Genomic DNA, 15,154 nt, shown 5'->3' with positions numbered 1-15,154 from the left:
CATTTTTGGAAAAAATATTTTTGAAAGGTTGAGAATATTCTCTATACTTTGATTTTTTGAACTTTGTTGACACGACCCTTAGTTGCTGAGATATTGCACACCATTTTCTAAAATCGATATTAATAGTGCGATTTTCACTGTTAAAATATAAAACATTCGTGAAATTTTCCAATCTCTTCGAAAACAATATTTTTAAATCAAGACTAACATTTTAAAAGGGGCAAACTTACAACATTTTATATATTTTTTTAAATCAAGACTAACATTTCAAAAGGGCCAAACATTCAATATTATTATTACTATTATTATTATTCTTTTGACTCAGAAAAGGTGTGGACAAAGTTTCATCAAAATGAAAAAATACAAAATTTTAAAGCTCGAAAAAACTTGCGAAATTCTAGAGAATTATTCAGTACAAAAAATTCCAAGATGCCTTTGGCATGCTTACAATTAAGCTTCTGCCTTAAACTTGTAGAAATCATGGCAATTTTACATTATTTTTGCTATTTTATCAGCTTTTTGTAGTACCAACTCAAACATATCTTATTTTATTTAATTCTGGAAAAATAGTTTTTGAAAATTTATTCGATACAGTTTTACATGTTTTCTTTTTAAATCATTTTTTTATGTTTTTTTCCTGCACTCCATTTTTTTGGGAAAATAGGGAGATAAACATTTGGATATATGTAATTGCATTAAAATCTGATAATTAGACTACGCTTTTCTGGAAAATTGATGATTTTATATCAACAAGAAAGACAATTGAAAAAAGGTTTTTTTTTGTGTAAACCAAAAGCCAAATCCAGATACATAAGGCAAAGAAAAATCTTTAAAAAAAAGGTTCTTCCTTTCAGAGCAAACTAAGCTCATGCTGCGCTTCAAGAGCTCACTCGACTTCACTACCTGGTGGCCTGGTGACTGGCAAAGATACTCCAGATAAAAGTCAAGTGCAGCCAGTAAATTGCATCCACAGTCGATAAAGTTTATTTTCAAACTGCAGGAGACTTTTCTTGCTTGGGGTGGAAAAGACAGAAAAAAAGCTCCGTGTAGTCAGTCACACAGTAGGAGTGGGCTCGGAGCCAACCCAGAAAGAATGATAGAGTGAAGGAGAGGACTTTCACAGTGCAAATTATTGCCACCAGGTGGTGGTGGTTCTCTTCCTTTGATGTCGGCGGTGAGCTTTATCGGGTGCTTGAGATTAGGATTTATGAGCATGGTTGGTGCTGCTGCTCAAGTATCGGAATGACAATGCCGCCGGCTGAGTAGCAGGTGATAACTTCCGGCGTGTCTCTGCGAGCCACTTCTGATGGGGGGAGAATTGCAGAGAAGGTAATTGGGTTTTATGGGAGACACTCTGTTTGTTCTGTTATGATAATTTTTTATCTTGTTGGTAGAGAAAGCATTGCCTTTGGTACAAAGGAGTGCTGGCAGCTGGAACAAAGCAATAATCTTGGGGACAATGATAAAGAGTTGAGTAAGTAGAAATAGATACATATTATTCCTACTTACAACATAAAAAATGACTTCCTTTTGGCTAAACTTACCGTTGTGAAATAATAAACCTTTCCTTCCTACTCAACCAACTTAAAAAAAAATAGAATCAATGACGATCACAATATTCGGCAAAGAATCATTCAAAAAGCACAAACTAAGCCCAAAACTAACATCACACGTGTCATCGTTCACATGTGAACCAAACGGCGAAAGGGTGAAAAACAATTGCAAAATTGATGTCCCACATGCCCCCAGAAAACAGTGACTTTTTGGTAGACCTTCCGGAGCATGGCACACTGCCAGACCGCGGTGGGGTCGGGACATTCGCGTTGACATTTGTCCTGCCTGCCTGCTCGCGCTCTGTCGCTGATTGGAACTGCAATAAATATTTGTCAATCAACTGCGCGTTCACGTCACGCTAAACCTACGGGGAATCGTCTTCCGGAGCAAAAAATTTGAAAAAAAAAAATCGCCAATGTTGACTTGTGCGGTGTGACAGGAAGTCAGAATCACTACTGTTTTTTAGTTCGTGAAAATTGTAGGTGAGCATTGGGGCACGGTGATTGGAGAGTGATTTTTCTGGTGTTATTTGTCATGTTGCATTCATTTGGAATGAAACTCTTTTTACCTTCATTTTTCTTTATATATTTCAAGTTTGTTGATTTTGTTTATCGATTTTTAGAGCAATTTTAAAGGAGGACAATAAAGGAAATTAGTTCTAAGATGTTTTAAAACTGTTAGATCATTAGGTCATTATAGGTCCAAAACTTACCTAATTAACTTTTTACCGTCACTGTGCACTCAAAGGTGTTCTGTTAGAGTTCAATTTACCCAACTAACGAGTTTAGGCAATATTCGTAACAAACATCGTAATTTTTGATACTGGACAATGAACATGAAAATTTACATTTCGAAAGAATTAGCCAAAAACTGAAAATCCTGATTATGGCTTAATATAGGGGTCATTCTCCGCCAACTCACACAGCAGTTGCCCCGACCCCTCTTCGATTTGCGTAAAACTTTGCTCTAAGGGGTTATTTTGGTTCCTGATCAAAAATTCGAGGTCCATTTTTCGATATTTCGTGACGTTGGGGCGGTACGACCCCTTTCATTTTTCTGGTTTTTTACTAAGACACGTTTTTCAATGATTTGTAGCTCGCAACCGTGAAGAGATAGAAATTTGGTGTCAAAGGGACTTTTGTGTAAAATTAGACGCCCGATTTGATGGCGTACTCAAAATTCCGAAAAAACCTATTTTTCATCAAAAAAGGCTGTTCAACTGTCGAAAATCATGAAACATGTAATTTTGGGAAATTCAATGTACTTTTCAAATCTGAAATAACCCACAAGGGTCATTTTTTCACTTAGAACAAAATTTTTCATTTTAAAATTACGTGCTTTTTCTAACTTTTCAGGGTTACATTTTGAGTGTAACTATGTTCTACAAGGTTGTAGAGCAGATAAAAACAAAAATTTTGATGTATAAACATAAGGGGTTTGCATGTATTCTTCACGAGTTATCAGAATTTTACAAAAAAGTTTTTTGAAAAAGTTATGATTTTGACCATTTTTGACCAGTTTTTCGAATTTTTAACCCCTAAAACTCAATCGTGTGCTTTTGAAAGTATTTTTTCGGAAAGTTCAGCTAATTTTGCATAAGAATGACCCTTTGGACGATTGTTGTGACTCGTGCATTGCGAGAAACAGACATTTTTTTCAAAAAAATTTTTTTTGTGATGAGTGAGTGTATCCGGTACGTTTTTTTTTATTTTCGAAAAATCCCCACATACAAGCAGTGCACAAGCCACAACAATCATCATTCGTATGCAAAATTAGCTGAACTTTCCGAAAAAAAATACTTTCAAAAGCACACGATTGAGTTTTAGGGGTTAAAAATTCGAAAAACTGGTCAAAAATGGTCAAAATCATAACTTTTTCAAAAAACTTTTTTGTAAAATTCTGATAACTCGTGAAGAATACATGCAAACCCCTTATGTATATATATATCAAAACTTTTGTTTTTGTCTAATGGGTAACACGATACAATAGTCCTTGTAATCAGGATTCCGTGTCTTAATACTCAAACAGAAAAAAACCATGCAAAGTTAGAAAAAACACGTAATTTAAAAAGAAAAATTTTGTTCTAAATGAAAAAATTACCCTTCTGGGTTACTTCAGATTCGAAAAGTTCATTAAATTTCCCATAAAATGACATGTCTCACAATTTTTGACAGTTTAGTAACGGGAAATGGCAGCGATTTTAAAACTTTTTTTTATTTTTTTTTTGATAAAAAATACGTTTTTTCGGAATTTTGAGTACGCCATCAAATCGGGCGTCTTATTTTACACAAAAGTCCCTTTGACACCAAATTTCTATCTCTTCACGGTTGCGAGCTACAAATCACTGAAAAACGTGTCTTAGTAAAAAACCAGAAAAAAGGACCAAAATTACACCTTTGAGCTAATTTTTACGAAAATCGAAGTGGGGTCGGGGCAACTTTTTCCGATTTCGTGTGAGTTGGTGGAGAATTACCCATAGTTGAACTTTTAAATATTTGTTTTAAATTAATAATTTAGTAATAATTTCAAGAGTTTTGTGCAAAATTCTTCGTCTTAGTGGCCATGTGTAACATAAACACCTGCATATTTTTTGAAGATGCTTATCAAAATATCTAAGAAATATGGTGCCCATGGTGGATGAGTAAGCATTTTTTTTATTTCAAATCATTTGTATTTTTCAGGCTCTAACCTAACTCTAACCTGATTTTTTTCTGAAACTGTATTTATAAGCCAATCGAACTAAAGATTGTTGAATCTAAATATTTAAAAAAATGAAATGAGTGTTTGTGCTTTTTTCCAATTAAATATATTTTTTTTGAACTTTCTTTTCATCTTTATTTTTGTTTGTTTAATCACATACATTATATAAGGCGAATTAGCTTAGCTTTACATTTTTTTTCTGGCAAAATCTACCATCGACTGCTATGTGTACACGTTTGATCTTCATTCTCATAGTCCCTATGGTGAACGGTAAACAGTTCAATCTTCTTTTTCTCTGTAATCTGTACACCAAAGGTGGATATTGCACGATTTTTGTTATTAAAAATATTGGTTCATATAATTACAATTTATTCCCTCTCCCACCCACTTCGCATGGACGCCCTTGTTTACATCAGGTCACTATGGGTAAGTAGCAACAAGAAATTGATAAGCATGATCAAGCTGATTCTTCAGACTGAGGGAACATCCTAATATCTTTTATCGATTACTTTGCCAAAATTAAGCATCTAAGTTACAGGTGACGTAATTAACACACCTTTAAAAATGCTATAGAAATCAAAAAAGTTGTAGCTTATCTTAGAGTTTGCTTTCTTTCTTATCACCATCTTCCGAGCTTCCATCCGACTCGGTACTGCCTGAATCGACGCCACTTTCTTCCTGCTCCGATTTAACGAGAGCTTTCCGAAAACTTTTAAATCTAAAACTACTCAGGATAGATTTTCCGGTCTTCTTGTAAGCTGAATAACTACTATAGTAGTTCTTTGGTCCCTGCAGGTCGGTCATCTCTACCTTCACCGTCTCCCGAATATCATTAATTTGTTTCTCATCCTTCTTTTGTTGTTGACACTGATTCGTCAGCAGCTTATATCTTATTAAGTTACGCTCCACAACATCCCGATTCACGTGGTCCATGCTCAAGTTCACTTTGCAGATCCGGTCACCTTTCTGACGAATTTCGGTAAGTTCCCTCTGTATAATCGTGTACTGCTCCAGCTTGCGTATCAGCTCCTCATGAATTATCTTATTAACACGCTTAAGATCGACATTCGCGTCCCGAATCTGTTGCATAACCTGGTTTTGCTCCTGGCAGTCTTCCCTCAACTCGGAGTAAAGCTCATCAAGCTGGCCGTGTCGGTGCTGGAGAATCACAAAGTCCTGGCCAAGTTTCGCCTGCTGCGCCCTTGAACTCGCTAGCCTTTCCTCAAGTTTGGCGTTTTCCGCTAGTAACTCTTTGATTCTGATGCTCTCGCTGGCTTTCTCCAGCAACAAAATGGCGATTTTGCGTTGATACTGCAGATTCGCTTCCTCCAGCTGGTCCACTCGATTGCGGAGGATGTCCACGCCGGTGTCGGTTAATTTGATGATGTCGTAGGACATTTTGATGTGATTAAGTTAAGGTTCTACGCTCGTTTGAAATATGTCCTAAATAAAGAAACATACTTTTTGCAATGAACTTTTTAATGCAAACATATCAACAAATATTCCATTACCTATTTTGCAGAATAATTCCTACCAATTTTCGGTGTTAATATGATTACCTGACATACGGTAGAAAAATATTCAAATCGATTCCTATCTAGTTAGCATAATAGAGCACAGAGGCATCGAAATGTGGATAAAAACTGCATTTTTTTTTCAACTTTAGTTTTGATTTTGTAAAATGGCAAAACAATGTTAGGCTAAATAAACTGTCGTTTAGTTGATTTGTAGGACTTTTGAAAATCTCATGTCTGAAAAAAATCTATTAGTGGGAGAAAATTGCCTTGACTCCACATCAACTTACTTGAAACTTTGCTCAAAGTGGTAATGTTGACCCTTGATTACCAACATGACAAGAAAAATTGAAAATTTTGTAAAAATCTCTGCGCTGATTTTAAGCCAAATTGGTTAAGGTTTAAGGGTCGCTATTGATCGTTAAAGTTTGTATGGGAGAAAACGCAAAAATGCATGAAGAAAAGCAAAAATTTCAAAATTCCAATAGAAGATGGCGTTAAATTTGTCGGATCATTGTCAAGTGTGAGATTCTTATATAAAAAAATTATGACAAACAACTATGTCGAAGACCGCAAAACAACCCGAGTTAACTCTGAAACAATCCGAGGTATCCCTGATCTCTATTGACACCCTATTGAGGCAATACGGCCTCGTTTTTTTCTGGATTTTTGGGTAGGTAAAAATAAGTTTTAAAGCCGTTTCCATTTATTATTACTCGTCTGCCAACAATCGCGTCACTTTTTTCATTTTATAGGAAATAGAATGTTCTACTTGAATCCAGACTGGTGGCAAGCTTGTCAAAAAGTGAACCTCGATTTTGACAGACCATATAGGGTGAAAGCTCCATAAACTGGTTGCACAAAATAAGGTATACAGGCCACTTATCAGTAAATTTGAATTTGAAAAGTAGTTTATCGTCACAAGCTGGACTGTCTTCTTGGAATGTAATCATTTAACACTTAAATATGTTAATATATTAACATTAAAAAATGGGAACGATTGACTTCGTCCTCAAAAGGCTGGATAATATTTTAGTTTTTCTAGCTATTTATTTTTTGACAAAACATATTAAAAATTATTCATCAAAAACAAAATTTAAAATAATTTTTCACAAAAAAAAACTTGTTTTCAATTGTGCACTTGCTGGCTCTTTTACCCTATATTTAGCGTCAGAGGGGTAAAGCGACCAAATACACGGATAGAAATCCTGTCCGGGAAATCGACAACATTGTTCTCGATTCGTTCTGAAAATCGTTTCAGAATGTTGTCGACCAGTCGTCCGGTAACATTTGCATCAAAATCGAGAACAATGTTGTTGATTTTGAGTCGTCACGGTTGGTGACGTCTGGCAAAATAGAAAGCACGCAGCCATCCCGAACGATTTATTCGGTTTTTGAATTGACCGTTGGATTTGGTTTTTGAATTGACCGTTGGATATTTCTTTTGGTTCAGTAAAACAGTTGATTCGTTTTTTTTTATTTATTGAGGCAAAAAATACATCATTAATTAAAAAACTAATCTTTGTGTGTGTGTGTGTGTGTGTGTGTGTGTGTGTGTGTGTGTGTGTGTTTGTTTGGAATATGGGAATACAAGAAATTAGTGTTTTGACAAACAGGAAATATGGGAATCTGGGTATTAAAGAATGTGGAGTTTTTTGGGAATTTGGGATTTTCTGAATCTGGGAATCCCGAATCAAAATTAGGGAATTTGTGATTTTAGGAACTTGGTATTATGTTATTTAAGAAATTTGGGAATATCGGAATTAGAAAATTTAGGAATTCAAGAACCTGATAATATGGGATTTAGAGATTTAGGAATTAAGGAATTTAGGAATTTAGGAATTTGGGAATTTGGGAATATGGGAATTTAGGAATTTAGGAATTTGGGAATTTGGGAATTTAGGAATTTAGGAATTTGAGAATTTAGGAATTTGGGAATTTGGGAATATGGGAATTTGGGATTTTGGGAATTTGAGAATATGGGAATTTGGAAATTTGGGAATTTGGGAATTTAGGAATTTGGGAATATGGGAATTTGGGATTTTGGGACTTTGGGAATTTGTGAATTTGGGAATTGGGGAATTTGGGATTTTGGGAATTTAGAAATTTGGGAATTTAAGAATTTGAGAATTTAGGAATTTGGGAATTTAGGAATTAAGGAATTTAGGGATTTGAGAATTTAAGAATTTAGGAATTTGGAAATTTGGGAATTGAAGAATTTAGGATTTGGGAATTTGGGAATTTAAGAATTTGTGAATTTGGGGATTTGGGAATTAAGGAATTTGAGGATTTAGGAATTTAAGAATTTGGGAATTTGGGAATTTAGGAATTTGTTTATTTGGGAATTTGGGAATTTGAGAATTTGGGAATTTGAGAATTTGGGAATTTGGAAATTTAAGAATTTGGGAATTTGTAAATTTGGGAATTTGAGAATTTGGAAATTTAGGAATTTAGGAACTTAGGAATTTAAGAATTTAGGAATTTAGGAATTTAGGAATTTAGGAATTTAGGAATTTAGGAATTTAGGAATTTAGGAATTTAGGAATTTAGGAATTTAGGAATTTAGGAATTTGGGAATTAAGGAATTTAGGAATTTAGGAATTTAGGAATTTGAGAATTTAGGAATTTAGAAAATCGGGAATTTGGGAAATTGGGAATTTGAGAATTTGGGAATTTAAGAATTTGGGAATTTAGGAATTTGAAAATTTAGGATATTAGGAATTTGGGAATTTGGGAATTTGGGATTTTGGGAATATGGGAATTTAAGAATTTGAGAATTTAAGAATTTGGGAATTCGGGAATTTAGGAATTCGGGAATTTGGGAATTGGGGAATTTGGGAATGTGGGAATTTGGGAATTTAGGAATTTAGGAATATGGGAATTTAAATATTTGGGAATTTGTGAATTTGGGAAATTGGGAACTTGAGAATTTGGGAATTTAGGAACTTGGGAATTTAGGAATTTAGGAATTTAGGAATTTTGGAATTTAGGAATTTAAGAATTAAGGAATTTAGGAATTTAGGAATTTAGGAATTTAGGAATTTAGGAATTTAGGAATTTAGGAATTTAGGAATTCAGGAATTTAGGAATTTAGGGATTTGAGAATTTAAGAATTTAGGAATTTGGGAATTGAAGAATTAGGGGATTTGGGAATTTGGGAATTTAAGAATTTGTGAATTTGGGAATTTGGGGATTTGGGAATTAAGGAATTTGAGAATTTAGGAATTTAGGAATATGGGAATCTGGGAATTTAGGAATTTGTTTATTTGGGAAATTGGGAATTTGAGAATTTGGGAATTTGAGAATTTAGGAATTTGTAAATTTAAGAATTTGGGAATTTGTAAATTTGGGAATTTGAGAATTTGGGAATTTGGAAATTTAGGAATTTAGGAACTTAGGAATTTAAGAATTTAGGAATTTAGGAATTTAGGAATTTAGGAATTTAGGAATTTAGGAATTTAGGAATTTAGGAATTTAGGAATTTAGGAATTTAGGAATTTAGGAATTAAGGAATTTGAGAATTTAGGAATTAAGAAATTCGGGAATTTGGGAATTTGGGAAATTGGGAATTTGAGAATTTGGGAATTTAAGAATTTGGGAATTTGGGAATTTGTGAATTTGGGAATTTGGGAATTTAGGTATGAAAATTTAGAAAATTAGGAATTTGGGAATTTGAGATTTTGGGAATTTAAGAATTTGGGAATTTAAGAATTTGGGAATTCGGGAATTTAGGAATTCGGGAATTTGGGAATTGGAGCATTTGGGAATTTGGGAATTTGGGAAGTTGGGAATTTAGGAATTTGGGAATTCGGGAATTTGTTAATTTGGGAATTTGGGAATTTAAGAATTTGGGAATTTGTGCATTTGGGAAATTGGGAATTTGAGAATTTGGGAATTTATGAACTTGGAAATTCAGGAATTTAGGAATTTAGGAATTTAGGAAATTTAGGAAATTTAGGAATTTAGGAATTTAGGAATTTAGGAATTTAGGAATTTAGAAATTATGAATTTAGGAATTGAGGAATTTGAGTATTTATGAATTTAGAAATTTGGGAATTTAAGAATTTGGGAATTTGGGAATTTGGGAATTAAGGAATTTAGGAATTTAAAAATGTAGGAATTTTTGAATTTTTAAATTCTTGAAGTTTTGAATTTTTAAATTCTTGAAGTTTTGAATTTTAAAATTTTAGATTTTTAGATTTTAGAGTTTTGGAATTTTGGAATTTTAGAATTTTAGAATTCTAGAATTTTAAAATTTTAGAATTTTAGAATTCTAGAATTTTAAAATTTTAAAATTTTAGAATTTTAAAATTTTAAAATTTTAGAATTTTAGAATTTTAGAATTTTAGAATTTTAGAATTTTAGAATTTTAGAATTTTAGAATTTTAGAATTTTAGAATTTTAGAATTTTAGAATTTTAGAATTTTAGAATTTTAGAATTTAAGAATTTAAGAATTTAAGAATTTAAGAATTTAAGAATTTAAGAATTTAAGAATTTAAGAATTTTAGAATTTTAGAATTTTAGAATTTTAGAATTTTAGAATTTTAGAATTTTAGAATTTTAGAATTTTAGAATTTTAGAATTTTAGAATTTTAGAATTTTAGAATTTTAGAATTTTAGAATTTTAGAATTTTAGAATTTTAGAATTTTAGAATTTTAGAATTTTAGAATTTTAGAATTTTAGAATTTTAGAATTTTAGAATTTTAGAATTTTAGAATTTTAGAATTTTAGAATTTTAGAATTTTAGAATTTTAGAATTTTAGAATTTTAGAATTTTAGAATTTTAGAATTTTAGAATTTTAGAATTTTAGAATTTTAGAATTTTAGAATTTTAGAATTTTAGAATTTTAGAATTTTAGAATTTTAGAATTTTAGAATTTTAGAATTTTAGAATTTAGAATTTTAGAATTTTAGAATTTTAGAATTTTAGAATTTTAGAATTTTAGAATTTTAGAATTTTAGAATTTTAGAATTTTAGAATTTTAGAATTTTAGAATTTTAGAATTTTAGAATTTTAGAATTTTAGAATTTTAGAATTTTAGAATTTTAGAATTTTAGAATTTTAGAATTTTAGAATTTTAGAATTTTAGAATTTTAGAATTTTAGAATTTTAGAATTTTAGAATTTTAGAATTTTAGAATTTTAGAATTTTAGAATTTTAGAATTTTAGAATTTTAGAATTTTAGAATTTTAGAATTTTAGAATTTTAGAATTTTAGAATTTTAGAATTTTAGAATTTTAGAATTTTAGAATTTTAGAATTTTAGAATTTTAGAATTTTAGAATTTTAGAATTTTAGAATTTTAGAATTTTAGAATTTTAGAATTTTAGAATTTTAGAATTTTAGAATTTTAGAATTTTAGAATTTTAGAATTTTAGAATTTTAGAATTTTAGAATTTTAGAATTTTAGAATTTTAGAATTTTAGAATTTTAGAATTTTAGAATTTTAGAATTTTAGAATTTTAGAATTTTAGAATTTTAGAATTTTAGAATTTTAGAATTTTAGAATTTTAGAATTTTAGAATTTTAGAATTTTAGAATTTTAGAATTTTAGAATTTTAGAATTTTAGAATTTTAGAATTTTAGAATTTTCGAATTTTAGAATTTTAGAATTTTAGAATTTTAGAATTTTAGAATTTTAGAATTTTAGAATTTTAGAATTTTAGAATTTTAGAATTTTAGAATTTTAGAATTTTAGAATTTTAGAATTTTAGAATTTTAGAATTTTAGAATTTTAGAATTTTAGAATTTTAGAATTTTATAATTTTAGAATTTTAGAATTTTAGAATTTTAGAATGTTAGAATTTTAGAATTTTAGAATTTTAGAATTTTAGAATTTTAGAATTTTAGAATTTTAGAATTTTAGAATTTTAGAATTTTAGAATTTTAGAATTTTAGAATTTTAGAATTTTTGGAATTTTGAAATTTTAGAATTTTTGAATTTTTGAATTTTTGAATTTTTGAATTTTAGAATTTTAGAATTTTAGAATTTTAGAATTTTAGAATTTTAGAATTTTAGAATTTTAGAATTTTAGAATTTTAGAATTTTAGAATTTAAGAATTTAAGAATTTTAGAATTTTAGAATTTTAGAATTTTAGAATTTTAGAATTTTAGAATTTTAGAGTTTTAGAATTTTTGAATTTTTGAATTTTTGAATTTTTGAATTTTTGAATTTTTGAATTTTTGAATTTTTGAATTTTTGAATTTTTGAATTTTTGAATTTTTGAATTTTTGAATTTTTGAATTTTTGAATTTTTGAATTTTTGAATTTTTGAATTTTAGAATTTTAGAATTTTAGAATTTTAGAATTTTAGAATTTTAGAATTTTAGAATTTTAGAATTTTAGAATTTTAGAATTTTAGAATTTTAGAATTTTAGAATTTTAGAATTTTAGAATTTTAGAATTTTAGAATTTTAGAATTTTAGAATTTTAGAATTTTAGAATTTTAGAATTTTAGAATTTTAGAATTTTAGAATTTTAGAATTTTAGAATTTTAGAATTTTAGAATTTTAGAATTTTAGAATTTTAGAATTTTAGAATTTTAGAATTTTAGAATTTTAGAATTTAGAATTTTAGAATAACATAGATAAAGGGTTTTTTCTCAAAATTTATTTTCCCTAAAAGAGCACGCAGCTAGCAAAATCTAAACTTAGAAACATGTACCCTCCCTGTAAAGGCTTACGAATTGATCTCAGTTGAAAGGTTCTCCAAATCTCTGAATTACAAATGTAACATCCTGGAGCAGAACTGTTAAATTCTAATAAACACCAATTGAAAAAAAGAATTGTATAATTATAGAATGTTGAATATTAGAATTGATTTAGAATTTAAGAAGTTTAGATTTGTAAAATTTTTGAATTGAGGAATTTTAGATTTTGAAATTTTGAAATAGAACATTAGTATTTTTTTATTTTTATACAATTTTAGAACTTTATAATTGAAGCGTTTTAGATTTGTTTAGAATTTTAGAATGTTTGAATCTTGGAGTTTTAGAATTGAAGAATTGTAGAATTTTAGATTTATAAATGTTTATATTGGAATTTCAGAGTTTTTTGAATTTTAGAATTTGGGATTTAAAAATGTTGGAATTCTTGAATTTTAAAAGTTCAGAGTTATAGAGTTTTAGAATTTTTGAATCCGGATTATGTAATTTTAGAATTTCAGATTTGCCAATTTTATAATTTTAAAATGTTTGATTTGTTTGATCTTAGGATTATAAAATCTGGAGTTTAGATTTAGAATTTTAGAATTCTAGATTTCAAAAATTTAAGAATTGTAGAATTTAAGAAGTTTAGATTTTTTGAATTTTGGTATTTAACAATTTTAGAACTCTATAATTTTAGCGTTTTAGATTTGTTAAATTATAGAATTTGAAATATTGAAATTTAGAATTTAAGACTTGTAAAGCTTTAGATTTTTGTTCATAGGGGAATTTTAGAGTTAAGGTTTTGGATTGTTAAATTTTTGGGATCAGAGAGTTGTGGAGTTTTAGAACTTGGAAATGTTGGAGTGTTGTGATGTGTTGGGAAAACGGTCTTGGGTTCACTTTTGTTTTGCTTGGTTTAGTGTGAGAGTGTGTGTTGGTGTTGATGTGCTTTGCCTTCTGCGCGAATGACCGCCCAACGAGCGCCCCAAGGCCAACGCTCGGTTCCAATTGATGATTTGCTCCAACTTGACCGGGATCATCTAAAAAAAAGCCGACGTAGCTCGAGTTGTACAGCTTCTTGACGTGGGACGACTCGCCTTTTAGGGAAGTCGGCCGGCGAAGCAGCGTGGTTCGGTGTTAGGGGCAGCGGCGCGGTCTATTGAAGGAAAAGGTCGATTAGATTGTGATAGGTTTTATCATTCAAACTTACCACACTTCTTGGAGACGCGAATCAACGGGTTACTGGGGCCGGGCTTTGCGGCCAAATTTACCACGGAACTCAAAATTGCCAGCTTCGGCACCAACATCGTCCTTCTTGTCCGGTTCTCCGGCATGCTCGTCCCGTTCTCTGGCATGCTTGTCCGGTGGTACTCCTATCGGTCCTCGCCAGGGCCTCCCTTGCGGTTATCACCGCGGGGTCCTCCTTGACGGATCGCCGCGGGGTCCTCCTTGACCACCACCACGGGCACGATGTGGCAGCGAACGGACCGCCGCTTCACTGTCAACGGAACAGTCGCCGGGGGCTTCGGCACCAACATCGTCCTTCTTGTCCGGTTCTCCGGCATGCTCGTCCCGTTCTCTGGCATGCTTGTCCGGTGGTACTCCTATCGGTCCTCGCCAGGGCCTCCCTTGCGGTTATCACCGCGGGGTCCTCCTTGACGGATCACCGCGGGGTCCTCCTTGACCACCACCACGGGCACGGTGTGGCTGCAAACGGACCGCCGCTTCACTGTCGACGGAACAATCTCCGGGGGCATGTGCAGATACTCGTTTTCCGCCTTCAGCAGAAGAAAAGAGTTACAAAAATCCCATGCGATTGCCGGGGAGATAAAAAATGGCTTTCCTGGCTGGGATACTGACCTTCACCACCGGTTCCAAAATTCCTTCGCGCTTCTCATTTATGGTCACAGATTTACAAACACAAAATCAAAACATAAACAAACTGACGCACTCGCGGTCGTCCGTGTGAAATTGGGTTGCGGCTTTGGTTGCGTTTGACAGTTGTTACGCTTCAAAAAATTCGAGAAAGGCGGGGGGCGTTTTCGAAACAAAATGTTGTCGAATGTGATGAAAATGTTGTCGTTTTTGAAAACATTTGAAACGAAATCGAAAACATTCGATGTTCTCGATTTCAACGCAATTTGGTTTCGATATTGCGGACCGGATTTCTATCCGTGTAGCGAGGTCCTCGGTCCAACCAATGTGAGTATCGCGGCCCATACATACAATTTGACAATCTTGCCATCAGGCTGCTTGAATCTTAATTACCCATCGAGGTCTTTTTTAACGTTAAAATACAAACATTTGAGAGCGGTGGAAATTTATTATGTTCAGGCTATGATTTTTTACTGTTTTTATAAATATCTTAAAATTTTAAAATGTTTTATCGAATTTGCAGTCATCATAGATAAATATTTAAAAGCGAAGTAAATAAGGTAAATTTCTACGGAACATTTAAATCCTACCTTTTTTTAAAGTCACAATTTTCCATTTAACTTGAAAATATTTGTGTAATAAGGAACAGATGTTTTCTTAAAACTTTGCTTGAAAGAAAATAATTGATTGGATTGATAAACCAATCAGTATTTGAATATTTTTATTGATTTTTTTTCACGATAATCAATGTTAAATACTTTATTTTGGATAAAAAGTGACACCCAAGAGGCAAAAAGTATCAGGAGTTCTGAAAAAAATCTTTTAAAGTGGCTACACAATTTTAGTAGAATAATGTGAAAG

At 31.2% G+C, this 15,154-nt stretch overlaps 1 long non-coding RNA gene across 1 annotated transcript; it reads left to right on the top strand.

Moving 5' to 3' along the window:
- Positions 1 to 1,012: 1,012 nt before the first annotated feature.
- LOC120426585 (uncharacterized) lies at positions 1,013 to 1,757 on the top strand. The gene is made up of 3 exons (XR_005606719.2): positions 1,013 to 1,329; positions 1,395 to 1,474; positions 1,599 to 1,757. It is a non-coding gene; the product is annotated as an uncharacterized LOC120426585 (long non-coding RNA).
- The last annotated feature ends 13,397 nt before the right edge of the window (positions 1,758 to 15,154 follow it).

This window comes from Culex pipiens, chromosome 2, assembly GCF_016801865.2.
Source record: "Culex pipiens pallens isolate TS chromosome 2, TS_CPP_V2, whole genome shotgun sequence".
NCBI lineage: Eukaryota > Metazoa > Arthropoda > Insecta > Diptera > Culicidae > Culex > Culex pipiens.
The sequence above is the reverse complement of the archived record's forward strand: the minus strand, read 5'-3'. Positions and strand labels throughout refer to the sequence as shown.